At 39.7% G+C, this 14,598-nt stretch overlaps 1 protein-coding gene across 2 annotated transcripts in view; it reads right to left on the reverse strand.

Annotated features, from left to right (window-relative positions):
- Positions 1-14,598, reverse strand: part of CPLX1 (complexin 1) — a 202,781-nt gene that overhangs the window by 26,082 nt on the left and 162,101 nt on the right. The gene's annotated exons all lie outside the window — the stretch shown is intronic.

The following is a 14,598-nucleotide window of genomic DNA, read 5'->3' on the forward strand; positions in this document are numbered from 1 at the left end:
CCAGCTGAATAAAGGAGCCAGAGAAGGACCTGCAGCACCATAAACCAGTGGTTCAAATAGAATAGAAGAAATCACTGATCTCTAGCAAAAGCCCCATCATGTTGCTAGACCACACCACACCCTATCTCTACGTCTGCTTTTCCTGTCACTTTTTTTTTTTTGCCAGCTCTCTAGCATTGCCCACAAGACAGCAGGAACCTTGACACAAAGCATATGCTGCCCTTCCCCTGAAGGACTGGGGAGACCACATCAACCATCTTATAGCCTTATCTCAGACAAGAGATGGAAACAGAAGCTAGTCTGAGATCACAGAATCATGGAGTCATTAAGAAAAAGACTTTCCAGATCAACAGTCCAACCATTTACCTAGCACCACTGTGTTCACTTCTACACCACATTCCCAGCTGCCACATCCACACATTTGTTTAACACTTCCAGGGATCCTCTTCTCCAAGTTATGCTGGAGGTGAATGTGACATAAATGTTACTTCAATTTTCACTCTATCACAGTCATCATAACTTCTATTTTGGAAAGCCTGAGGCTGCCTGCTAATTATAAAGCTGCAATTCCCGGAGTATAAAGCTGCTGCAATTCCTGAATTTTCACAAGTATTACCCATAACTACAAATGAGGTTCTTTCCTTTAAATTTCTACTTTTGTAAACCAGAAACTATCAGAAGTTTTAGCCACTGTGACTAGGATCATATTGCATGCAAGACTGGAGGTTTTTTAAATGAGCTGAGCTGGATTTAAATAGCATAATTGCTAGAAAGTGCATAGATTACTCTTTTAATTAGACTTGTGATAACAGTTTTGTGTTCTGTTATCAAAACCATGATAAGACAGTCCAACATAGCCTTTTGTTAGTTCTTCACCAACTTATAAATTAGTCTGTTCCAGTTTGATTTTTCATTCATATTGTGATGTTGTTCACTGTGTCGTTGAGAGCAGTAAAGCCAGGGAGACCTGGCATCTCCTAGAGAGACCCAGGTGCTTTAATAACTTTTATTCCACTTAGCCAACACTTCAGAGCTTTCAGGTTTGATTTTAATTAAAGGAGCTGTGATATTTTTAGTATCTTTTAAGCAACTTTCTCACTGCACAATAATGATGCTCTGATTACAGAAGACTCAGCAAATAGGCACTGTGCAATGCTCTTGTAAGATAACTGCACTAGAAAGAGCCATAGTTTTGTCCCATGGGGCTTTTACCAAACACCTCCAAAGCTGTAGTTACCTAGAGTTAATCTTTAAACTTGTTATTTCAGATTTCTTTGTCAGAACTGTGTACTAAGTTATATGTGCACAGCAGTGCAGAGTTTACCACATTGCTTCTGAGTCATCACTGAGCAAATATCAAGAAATTCTCCTAAAAACAGTAGAGTTACATTTGTTGCTAAAACTTGCAGGTGTACAGGTGAGGTAACAGAATGGATTTCCAGCTATTTGGTGCTATCAGGACAGACAAAGCACCTGCAGTGGTTTCTCTGCATCTCAACTACTTCCATCCTCTGTAAATCAATAGCTGATTCCTCAACTCCATATTACATCAGATTTGGGTGGAATTGAAGAATTTTTACATTTAGATTTTGAACGAAAAATTTAAATTTATTTCTGAACTACTTTCCACAACTAGAGGTAAACAGTCCATGTCAGCCAAATAAATAATTTCACTAAACTTGAGGTATACTTCTTTTCTTTCCTGGATGTCCTTACTAAAAGTAGAAGACAAATCAAAGACAGTCTTTCATAGAGCTATTATGGTTATGCCAGTGCTCTTATTTACACTGCTCTGTAGTTAAGACACTTGCCAAGATACATGTTGTAGAATTAGACCACGAGGAGCTTCACACTATTGTCTCCTACCAGGACTTCAAATATTGGTTTTGTCTGCCTCAATAATATAGGAAAAACACAAGGGGTGCTCAAAGCACCAGGACTGGAAAACAAATTGTTTCAAAACTGTCCAAGTGGTGAGATTTCTTAAAAAACATAATGTCACTGACCTTAAAACCTTTTACTGAAGAAGTTTTATCAAAGGTATGGTTTTGTAATTGTCTTAAGCAAATTTAATTTATTTTAGTGAGTTCAAACTCTGTGTTACTGTCAGGTATTTGCTCTTGTTACCTGTTATGTGGCACCTCTAACATACATGCATTAATGCATGGATCATTAAACTGAACAAAAAAGACAAAGAGTTTAGACAGGTCAGTTCGCAGTTACACAGTGTGGAAGTGCAGAATCAAAGGCCTCCCTTCTGTCCCTTTCCTCATGCCTCTGTAAGTGCCCTCAGTTTTCAAAAGTCCCAGGTTTGTCCTTGAGAAATAGCTGTATTTTGCACAGAGAAGCTGCCTGTTGGAAACCCAGAACCAGCCAGGAGAAAGAAAGGAGCACAATCTTGTTTGTTTTGAAGTCTTGTTTTACTTTGAAGTCTGATTTTGCATTACTGAGCCAAGAAGAGATCGGAAGCAGAGCTGGAAACATGAACTGACCGTTTTATTTGAACTACACAAGTGAACAGCCAGAATGCAGAAGAGAAAAATCAATACAAATATTGGTCTCTTGAGTTCTCTCATAATCTGTAATTTCTTTTGCGCTATCACTGTGATGGCTTCTGCCAACCAAATTCACTCACAGATTCTTGTAAAAAATATTGCTGATCAGACCTGTGACTCCAGTTTCTGGAAGGGCCCAGAGGATACAAAATGCCTTTTACACAGGCTCCAGTGTGACATGTCAGAATGAGAGGCAGATTATGAGTTGTGTGACAGGCCTTTCTCCTTGACACTCACTGAGCCTGTCAAACAAGTTCAAGTGTTACATCTCTGAGAAAATTAAAGCTTAAACAAGGAACTGCACACACCTGTCAGGGGAAAGAGCCTTCAGAGTAGTCTTGAACCAGTTAGATTCCTGTTCCTTCCCTCACAGTGTCAGATGCCCTGCAGGAACCAGCATAACTTTGCAGCTTCTTATTTGACATTCTCACACTAGCTTCAAAGGGAAGCCCTGAAGCACCCCTGACCTATCTCCACCTCCAAATCTACACCTAAAGCATATGACACTTGCCAGACACCCAGCTTGAATGACAGAAGAGTAGACATTCATCTAAAGGTGGATAAGTGCTTTTCCATTTGTTTCTGTTTGCAGATCATCCTTCCCTAGCAAACATCTTGGAAGTGGAAAGAATACTTTCACCATGCACTGAAATTTGACAACAGCACATTGCTTTCCTTTGCAACGACCTGTAAAAAATATAACATATATTCTTATCCTAACCCTGTATTTAAAACCATTGTTTTGGGATGGTATGATCACTTTTCAAAGATCTGCAGAGACATGTATAGCATTCTCACTGTCCAAATCACAATCCTCTAGCACGAGGATTAACATAAAGCCCCTTAACATAAAGCCCCTTAACATAAAGCCCCTTTCCAGCTCTCAGCTCAATCTGTGGTCCTCAATTCCTCCTCTGGAATCCATCTTCTTTCTTAAGGCAAATGAAGAGCACAAGTACACATCAAGACTGAGAGACTCTCTCAGGACCACATACAGCTTATTGCCTTTTTATTGAAAGTTAGGATGAAAACCAACTTTCTGTAATAAGAAGGACAGATTTGAAAAGGCTGGAAGACAGATGGCACATGGATAGGAGGCAGTGGTGATGTACTTCCTAATTTTCAAAGCACCATCAAACTTTCAAGAGTTAACTAAAATGCTTTTGTTAAACAGCATCAGGCTGACAGGGCCCTGTGAAAATTTAGGGACTTATTCACTCATATTTCCAGAAGGCTCTGTGTCATGTCCAAGGCTCTGTTGAGATGTAAGCATGCCTCAAAAATATCTTTCTCTGTTCTTTATAACTTTCCATTAGATGCTCATATTGGAGCTGATCAGAAGAAAAAACACTGCAGAAAAGAGTTGTAGTATTAGCAATGAGATATGGATAGAGACTGTCTCAGAATATCTGGTCTTCTAAAACTTGCAGCCTCACTTCTGGATTAAAAATCAGCAACATTTAAGCCACAAGTTGGAATTCCCAACTTAAGCTAAACCCCTGTGTTACTGGAAAATAACTCAAAGTGGACAGGGACAGAAATGTCTTCCTTGTCATTCAAACAGAGATTGTCTGCAGAAACTGGTGGTGCTGCCCTTTCTTCATTGAAGGCAGCTTACTAAATCCTTCCCTTCTAAACAACCTAATCATCCTTGCAAATTATAGTGTATGGAAAACACTGATTACAACACCAGAAGGTAGAAACCAAGAATTTTCTAGCCAGGTATGCAGCTGTATCAAGCACATAGATATGTTGAAGCTGATTCTCTGCTTCTCTGCAACACTGTTTTTCCACATCTGCCTTTGCAGGCCAGGTTTATGGTTTAAATTGGTAGGTTCTGCCTAACACATCTTAGTCACTCATTAAATAGAAGAAAGAAATGCTTTCAGCACCATCCACTAATCAACATCCAGAGATTCATCAGAAACCTCAGAATATGAGGGATTTTCAAGAAAGATACACTGGGATGCCTCTATCCCCAAAACAACTTGGCAGCAGCTGGAATAAACTTTCAATCAGGCATGCAAGTCCTGACTGAAAAAAAACACCTAGAAACCCCACTGTGGTTTCTGTATTATCCAAGGGGCAATTTATCAGCTGCTTTTCACACATCAGGCTTTGGACTATTTTTATCTCTGGCTGAAGAATCCTTCCTCTAAATTACATTCAGACTGTTAAACATGAAGACAGAATTTACATCCCTATAACTGAGCATGACAGAAATAGTCCAGCTCGTGTAAAATTAATAGTGATATCCTACAAAACTATATGGTGTCAGTTTCAAAAGTAAGCTCAGCCCTGACCCTAAATTCCTAAAGGGCTGCTGGGAGGTCTGGCTTGGGACCCACAGCGTAAAAGCACTGTATATACTCCACACTACTTGGTTTAGGCTGATACTCTTGTGAAGACCATGTCAACTGTTTCGGGAAATGATGGGAAAATTGAATGTGGTGGCCTGGAGTTGAAAGGCTGCATTCTTCCTCCCTCCATCCTAATCAAGGAAAAGAAATTCTTCCATGAAGCCTTATAATTAATATCCTGAGTCTGTGCTTCCCAACAGGAGCAGACATAGAGAGAAGATTCAAGGCTGTACTGAAAAGGAGAGAACCCTAGAAAACCATAGACAACAGAAATGTTGAAAAAGTAAAATCTTCCCAAAAATTCCCTTCTCCCCTCCCAGCAGCAGCCAGTCTGTCTTCTCCAAACTCTCACACAAAAGTCACAGCCTTCCTTCTGCATCAGCAAGAGGATTATCCTGGCCTGGAGCCCCAGAGAGGGCACTTTGCACTGGAGTCTGGTAAGATTGAGTTGGTCCTATTCATGACTGCCTCAAAACTGGCCAGTGAAGGAGAGAACTCTTGAGACCCTCAGGAAGGCCAAATGAATTGCCAATCACTATGAACAGGCCATGCAAACTGTCCTTTTCTTTCCCTGCTTAACCATAGAACAAGAGTCTATGGGGAATGAAGACACAAAGCAGGCAAGGCTACACAGCTGTGACAAGGAAAGCATGGTTAAAATTTTATCACCCTGTCCCATGCATGAACTCAGATTTTACCTTGGATTAGCCCTTCTTCTTTCAGGCGTGGGCTTACTAATCCCCTCTGACAGTCTTAAATCCCAAGCTGATGTAAATGAGACCACTGCCAGAACAGATGCAGAACTTCATGCTGATGCCAGGACAAAGTCACATCTTGCTCTAAGGAAGCACCAGCATTTCAAAAGCTCAACCTGGCTCTAATGACTTTCATCAGAAAAGAATGATGTATCCATTAGCTGAGCCATGAAGGTGCCAGGCTGCATTCTCAAGCAGGCCTAACTCCACTGGTCTCATTAATTCCTGGTGAGTTCTCTGATCATTCAGGACTCAGATAACAAACTGCCAAAAGAAGAGACATAATATGGCTATTGCCTGATTTGAAGCACTAATGGGAGCTCTTTGGCTGCAGCAAAAATGGAACAGACCTTTTAATCTTGTTTGGTGACCTTGACAGTCCTTGAATTAGCTTCTCATAAAAAAAGAATCAACAAATGTATAAGTCCTTCTCCTTGCATCTGAATTGTAAGCTAGGAGAAGAAAAGTTACATGAAAAAAATGGTGCAGCTGTACTTAATAGAGGCAATGGTACTGATCAAATTACTCTCTTGTAATTGCATTTTGAGGCTGACACAAGTAGTATGATCCAGAAGGATCCAAAGGACAGAGCTGTCTACTACTAAAGATAAGATGAATGAAAGATTTAAAGTAGCTGTGTTAGAAAAAACTCAGACCTCCTCAAACCACTTAGTCAGATTTTATACCATCCTGACTATGTTTTTTTTTTTTCCATCAAGGAAACAGTATTTTATTCACCAAAGCAGCAGAGCAGCAAATAAGCTCCTCTGCTTTTTTATGTTTTCCCTTGTTGGGTTTTAACCAAGAAAAGATTCCCTGTAGCCTTAACTCTACTGACTGAAGGAATTCCAAGTGGACAGGAGTGGGCATGGCAACCAATTCTAGAGACCAGTGACAATGGGAACATGTGTCATACAGACTGGGATGGTCTTCATTTTTAAGTTCTTCTGCTCCCTGTGGAGGTGTCCATGTTTTCAGGAGGAGAAGAAACCCTATTTACACATGGATTAGACTATATCCTGAGGCCTTCAATGTAGAAATGTGATTTCCTATTCAACCACTGCATGATTTTGGGCAGACTGCCCAATTTCTCCATCTGTAAATCACACACACAAAAAAAATAGTATTAATCACATTATTAATTAAATTAATAAATAGTATTTAATACAGTCTGTATTGTATTATATTATACTTTATATAATCTATATATTTTACATATATAGAATTGAAAGAATTAAACTAACTAATCATCATTAAAAAATTTGATTTTGGAGATCTCTTGGGAAAAATCCCTTCCTCTGTGTTGCTGAGTCTTACTGGCTGATGTGAGTAAGATTCAGCCACATTTACAATCACAAAGATGCATCAAAAAGCCAGAAACTGAGCTAAATGGGATTTCAGAGGTGAATGCAGAGTTGCACTGGTACTGGAAAAGACCTTGCAGATGACCATTTGTTGATGTATATATTTTGTGTCTTTCCAAGTACATGAGCCAAATGCTTGGAGTTTCAATGAGTCACACCCAGGAAGGTTTGAGACACCATTCAGATACCCTTCCTAGTTGAATCACAGCACTTCTAACTGTATATTCTATGTTTGAGGTTATTTAGTACCCAGTCATGAGTGATTTAACTTCTCAGTGCCATGTCAGCCAAGACAGACAAAAGTTAAGTGAGGATTTCAGCTGAATCACTGTAGAGGACACCCTAGTCAGTGAGTAACAGTAAAATAGGCTGCATTTCAAGAGACATTTCAGTAACTTCAGAAGCATCACCCAGTGGGACTTCGTTAGCAAGTATCCAAAGTGACATCTACTGGTGCATATTTGGACTAGCGCAAAACACAGAAATCAAGTTAGAGAAAGGCAGAGCTGCACAAAGAAGCAGACTAATGAGCCTCAAATGTACTAGTGGGATAGTCAGCACCTGTTGGGTTCTGCTGGATAACTGAACCTTGAACTATTATGGAAGCAGATGAAAATGATGCCAATTTTCTTCCAAGCTCCAATGGTTTGCTAAAGATGCCTTCCCACTACGAATTTTTTTTAATGGCCTACAGCTACAGCACAGGAAGGAATGCAGGCAGGTTTTCCCATAAGGGAAGTTCTGTTAGAGTAATTCCAAGAGATAAGGCATGGAAGACACATTTTCCTTCAGACCACCTATGGAATTCTATAGATCTACCTGATCAAATTCACTAAGACCAAGACATGGTGCATATCTTGCACCTATCTAAGGAAATATAAAGATGAAACTTCTCAGTTCAGGTAAAAACAGATTCTCTAAAATGCCCCTGAAGATAGCTTTGTCTAATAATGGATTTGGAGGTCCTTGGCAGGAACATCAATCCCTGTTCTGTGCTAAAAAGCATATCTGGGAAGGCACCACTTTTCTCTCAATTTGTGAGACTGATAAACTTGGGCATACCCAGGTAACTTTATCCATTTTTTCAATTTGTGATTGTATTTCCTCTTACTGGAGTAGGACAGTTGGTTCACCCTTTCACAAAAAACAGTCACTGCCTTACAGACAAGGGGATGCTCTTGGTGATACAAACCAGAAAATTAAATTTTGTCTGATACTTCCAAAGGTAGAAAGTACTAAAGAAGTGGGTGATTTAGTAAAATTGCAAAGAGCTGCCTTTTGGAAACAAGTTTGATGGTAAAACTTGGTGGTACTCAAATCTATGTAAAAACTGATAAAAGAAACTCCAGAATCTGACTCAGGGGCAACACAGGCCAGTCAGGACATCCTTGCATACAACTGGTTGAGGGTAAAAGTTCTGGCAGAAGGTCAGAAGCCTAGTCCAAGTCAAATCACTGTAACCCCTTTGGAAGTCTCTGAACACCAATATGAAAATGATCTGTGCGGTTATGATGCTCTTGAATCACAATGCAAATGTGTTTCTTTCTTCCAAATCTGCCTGGACTTCCTACAGCCTGTCCTTAATAACCACCATATCAAATGTGGGCAGAACACCAAAGGATGTTGTCCTTGCAATGTTCTTCTTCCAGGACAGTCTGTGACTTAATGCTGCAAAGAATGCAGTTGTTATCAGTTTTCACTATTAGTGCTGCTACGACTGCTCCCAATCCTCCCACTCAGCCATTCCACTTAATGGAAAGCACAGTATAATCCCTGTCTTCCAAAGTATCACACCAGGACTGTCATAGCCAAGTCTTTTGCTTTCCCATAGCCATAGGACCTATGACCCAGTTGTAAACACATCTGTCTATACCACAAAGAGAATCTGGACTGAACTAAAGTAAGCAGGATAATTTTTACTTTGTTTTTATCCTGAATTATAAAAATCCACTGTAGAAGCAGAAGAGTCCAGTTAATGGTGCCTCTGCATCTGCACAATAAATACAGATCTCTGAAAATCTATTTTAAGGCCCTAGTACTGAACAGTAGACTCATCTTCATTAGATCACAGGGGCTGGATTAAAATTTACATCATTGGTTTTATATCAATGATTTAAAAGTGGTCAGACAGAATCTTCATGTTCATAGTATGACTTTAATCTTTGGAATTACAGAACATGATTAATTGCTGAGGAAAATACTTTCTTTGAGATCTTTCATTTTTTGGCATGCAACTAACACAACTTCTATACTTTTTTCAGTTGCTAATAGTCTCCAATGACAGATATACTATTATATTTCTTGCTCACAAGGCAAAACTGCACTATCAAAATTACATTTTCAGGCAATGAAATCTCAATCCTTTCTATAGGGATTTTTAAAGCCCTTGGCAATATTTGCATCTGAAATTATACAAGAATGAAACACTGCATAACGTCTAAGAGTTTAGCTAATAGTGTGAAGCTATTTTATATCAACAAAGTTTTATCAAATTTAAGTTTGCACGCCTGAGCTGAGAGTTTAGTTTCAAAGCTCTGACATTGCTGAAGAACAGACCCAATTCACATTCTGCTATTTTTCCTCCCCAAAACCAGGATTTTAGGAGCTATGCACCAGTTACATAAAGAAATATGCTAATGAAATATTAAAATTAAATAATTATATGATGTTGCATCTTGTTTATTTGACATAAAAATCTAGGACTGCAGCTATAAATCCTGATTGCCTTTTTGTCTGAGTGATTTAGTGCTAAAAGTAAGTTCAGCAATCAGATTTAAAAACAAAAAAAAAAAAGAAAAGAGAAAAAAAGTTCCTACATTCCTAAAAAAAAGTAAAATCCAGTATCATCTGCCTTGAGCCATGGAAGACCAGGAAATTATATTAGTTAAATATCCACAAGTAACTGAATAGTTTTCATGGTTTTCCTGGAATATAGAGCGCTGTGTCCAGCTCTGGAGCCTCCAACATGAAAAGGACGTGGACCTGCTGAAGAGAGTCCAGAGGAGAGTCACAAAGAAGAGAAATAAGGCCTAAAGAACCTCTCCTGTGAAGACAGGCTGGGATGGCTGGGGTTTCTTCAGCCTGGAAAAAAGAAGGCTTCAGGGACACTTAGAGCATCCTTCCAGTGGTGAAAGGGGCTACAGGAAAGCTGGAAAGGGACATACACAAGCCCTTGTAATGATAGGACAAGGGGGAATGGCTTTGAATGGAAAGAGGGCAGGTTTATATTACAGAACAGGTAGAAATTCTGTACTGTGAGGGTGGTGAGGCACTGACACAGGTTGTCCAGAGAAGCTGTGGATGCCCCATCCCTGGCAGTGCTCAGTGTCAGGTTAGATGGGGCTGCTTTGAGCAGCCTGGTCTAGTGTCAGGTGCCCCTGACCACAAGAGGGAAGGACTGGAACTTGATGATCTTTAAGGTGCCTTCTAACTCAAACCCTTCAATGTTTCTTTGGACAATTTCAAATATTGCAGAGAATCTTACTGTCTAACCACTGAGAGCATTAAATGGCCCAATAAGAAATATGGGAGAATTAATGGCACACACCCAGATACAGAAGGGACTCAGAGCAAGGACTGCACATTCTCCTGCTGTGTGATATGCTGCCTGCAGGAACAAATTTCAATCCCAGATTTTGCCATTCCTCTATTGCCTGCAAAGGCACAAGCAGTTCTGAGCATTTCTTGCTGTGCCATTGAGGCCCACTAATGTTGCTAAGATTCTTTTGCCACCAAAGCTTTAATCACATAACAACCCTTCTGCATTCATACCTCGCAAACAGAAAAATCTAAACAAAATTCTGTCCCCCACCCTGATAAATATCAGAAGAAACTCTGCTTAGGATGAACTGACCATATTCAGTGAAAGCATAAATATAATAGCACTAGAGAATTAAACCCCCAGATGAGGAAATTCATTATATTGCCATCATAATTTTGATATTGCATAGTAAATGCACTTGAAAACATACATTGTAAGACACGTGAGAGATGAAATACTGAACATCTGTTTATTAAGAAAACAATTAACTTTGTCTTATGCAGTGGGAGAGTTGAGGTTCCTAGAAGTATAAACGATCATGAACAATGTCACACCCTTACACAGCATCCAGCAAGGACAATTACAATTGTAGAGACAACTTTAGTTCTTCCACATTAGAATTTTCCATTTGATGCTTTTCCATACCTTTCCTGCAGATTTCATGCTCCATTGGAAGGGCAGAAATCCTTATTAATATAATTAAACTTCTGCCTTATTGGACATAACTATGTGCTCTGTAGGACATGAATCCTTAATAGTGTAAGCACAGGAATCCTTATTAATGTAACTGATTTTCTGCTTTATAGCACATAATCCATGTGCTATATAGTATATGATCAGCATGTAAGGCTGGTTAAAGACAAGCTGGGCCAGAGACACTTCCCCCTTTCACTCAGAGAACTGAGTGTATAAAAAACTACTGAAGCAGCTTATGCTCCAACTCAAGTATTGAGCTAAACCCAAATTCTGTCTTGCAGTCAAGCCATTTGGACCATGCTTCCATCCTTTTTTGGTTTAAACCCACTATTGTAAGGATATCTCTGAGCTTCTGCTACCTTTCAACAGGGATTCAGCAATGCTGACTGCCTAAAACATGTGTAAGATTTTCAGGAAGCCAAACGGTGGACCTTGTCTCACTAAGACAGGTAGAGTGTTAACTACCAAGCATGGACTAGGGGCTCCTCAGGACTGGGCTCTACCACAGTGGTAGAGATAATTAATTATGTAAATAACTAAGAAAGTAATTCGCATTCACTGCTGAGGTGTGCACATGCACAAACTATTCATTTATAGAAGGTAGTATTCCACCCAAGAGCACTGGAAACAAGAAAGCTGCTGCAGTATGGCAAGCTGATAGTACTTGCTATTAGCAAGGTAACAGGGATATTAGCTATCCATAGCCTCACCTTCCAGACAAAGGGGGACTGGAGGCCTCTCAGTAGTCATGCCTGTGTTGGTCAGGTGTGGTAACTCTCCACAGGGTCAGCTGGGAAAGGGCCCAGGAGATCTGTGAGATATTAGTGTCAAGACCAAAACCAGACCAGATCAGAATGCTAGCTGCATGCACACCTCCTGAGGTAGGAGGAAGCTGGAGTATACCCCAATTATGCTCTTTATATTCTTTCAATCCATTTTCACTACCAGATGCTGGATTTTGATATTGGATATTAGTTAATGCAACTGATGGTCCAGTTATTTCAAAATGTCATGTTCAAATGTTATTCCTAAAAATTTGTTTCCAAATGAAAATGCAGCATATTTTTAATGGGAGGGGGGGAGCGGGGGGGCGTGGAAACCCAAACAACTAATTTCTGTGTAATTCATACTACCTCTCCCTGGTAGTATATCTATAATTTCTATACCCAGCTGCCATGCTGGGTTGAGGGCATACATGTCTCAATTTAACAGATTGGATTTAATAGTTAACACAGGCTGGAATGTATCTGTGGTATGTGTCATCATTCCTTTTAAGCCCTGCCATAGCTCTCACATTTCCTGAAGCCCTAAACAAAAGAGTGCATTCATAACCCTTGTTGGAAAGTCAAGGCAAAAAGTTAAAAACAACAAACATGATGAGTCCATCCTTTCTGTCAGCCTCACCTAGAGCCCTGTGAGCTCACTGGTGAAGCTGTGATTCCCTGGATTGCTTCCCTAACATCCTGCAGGAATTCCAAGGAATAATTGTGCCTGTGGTTTCATAACCTATGACACAGACTTTCAAAATTTTATTCTACATAAATAATCTGTTCCTATTCAGTCACTCGAATTGCTCATTTTTCGCTCTCTCACATGAGAAATGAGCAAATATAATGGAGTTTTCTGACTTAAAATGTCTTCAATTTTATTCATACCTGCTAACAGTAACTTGTGCTTGTATACATACCAGAAAGAACATGTGTTTCAGTTTTCTTCTTTTCTGCATTTTTGTTTATACTGTATTTAGAGAAGAAATTAAGGTAGCTTCTAAATAATCAAGTAATGAAGGAAATAACCCAGCTCTTTTTTAATTTTTTCAACTTTTGTTTCATATTTCCAACCACCAATCATCACTACTAGAAGACAGTCTTGTATATCACCAAATCCATCTCTTTGTCAGGACAAGGTGAGAAGGGAAGAGGAAGAGATACAGCTTTATCCATATTTTCTGATTCTGCAGAAAACACCTTAATATTTCAAATGCATGCTACCTGGGATTACTCCCAGGAAAAAGAAAACCACAGGAAAATGAGCTCACAATCCAGATGCCCTGCCCAAAGCAGGACTTCCTGATGCTAATCTCAAAGGTACTCCACCACATCAGTCTGAAGCCTTGACTGAAGTCAAATAATGTTTCTCCAAGTATTCTTGTTCTCCTTTTCTGTAGACACAACTCCTTGACAAATTTTCAAGGATTCAGTGCATTTCTAAGAGATTTTGCCACTCATTGCTCGGCCAGCTCAGCAAAGTCCAGATAGTTGCCAGTATCGTAAGGGAAATCCCCTTTGGCTGTACTTCAGGCTGTATGCATCCTACTCATGAATGAGATCACCTTAAAATTATAGCAGAAGCCATCTCAGACTTTTTTAATGCTTTTACAGCAGTTCTCCCAAGAGCAAGAAAAAGGCAGCCCCTATCTACATCTGGGAACAATTCAGTGGTCCAGAAGAGACAGTCACCAGTGAAACCTGGGCATTAGCTCATTTGCCTGCAACTGAGAAATGTACTGCTCTTTTTTTTTGGGTTTTTTTTTTTTTTTTCCTCTCATGACCTTTGTCATTGCTTAGAAACAGTTCTACTGTAAACACACATTTAACGTATTATGCACACATTGATATGCTTATATTAATATACTAGATTCCCTAGATATATATTCATTAAATACGTTATTGCTGGGGTTTTTCGAAGAAGGCTCCAGGGAGACTTCATTGCAAACTTCCACACCTTGAGGGGGCTTATAAAAAGGAGGGAGAGAAACTTTTTATACAGGCATGTAGTGACGGGACAAGGGAAATGTTTTTAAACTTGAAGAGGATGGGTTTAGATTAGATATTAGGAAGAAACTCTTTCCCTAGATGTGGTGCAGCCCTGACACAGGTTGCCCAGAGAAGCTGTGGCTGCCCCATTCCTGGAAGTGTTAAAGTCCAGGTTGGATGGGGTTCTGAGTAGCCTGATCTAGTGAAAAATGTCCCTACCCATGGTAGAGGGGCTGGAACTAGATGATCGTTAAGGTCCTTTCAACCCCAAACATTTGACAAGTCTATGATTCTATGATTATAAAACAACAATTTTTGACCAGGTAGAGGTTCTGCATTTCTGTCAACCAGTAGCCTCTTTTAAATGATCATATGGATACCTTTCTCTGGCACTGTCAAAGGTAGACAATTCCCTCTAAGTCTCTTAATTTCTTAGCAGCATAATCCCAAATTTCTTTATTTGCAAAACAGTAACTCTCAGGAATTCTCAGTAACTCTTTGTGAGCTGCACTGTGCCATGAGAGAAATTTACCCTCATTCATGCTTCCATCATGAATCATAAGAACTGGGT

Source organism: Vidua chalybeata, chromosome Z (assembly GCF_026979565.1).
Source record: "Vidua chalybeata isolate OUT-0048 chromosome Z, bVidCha1 merged haplotype, whole genome shotgun sequence".
NCBI classification, from domain to species: Eukaryota; Metazoa; Chordata; class Aves; order Passeriformes; family Viduidae; genus Vidua; species Vidua chalybeata.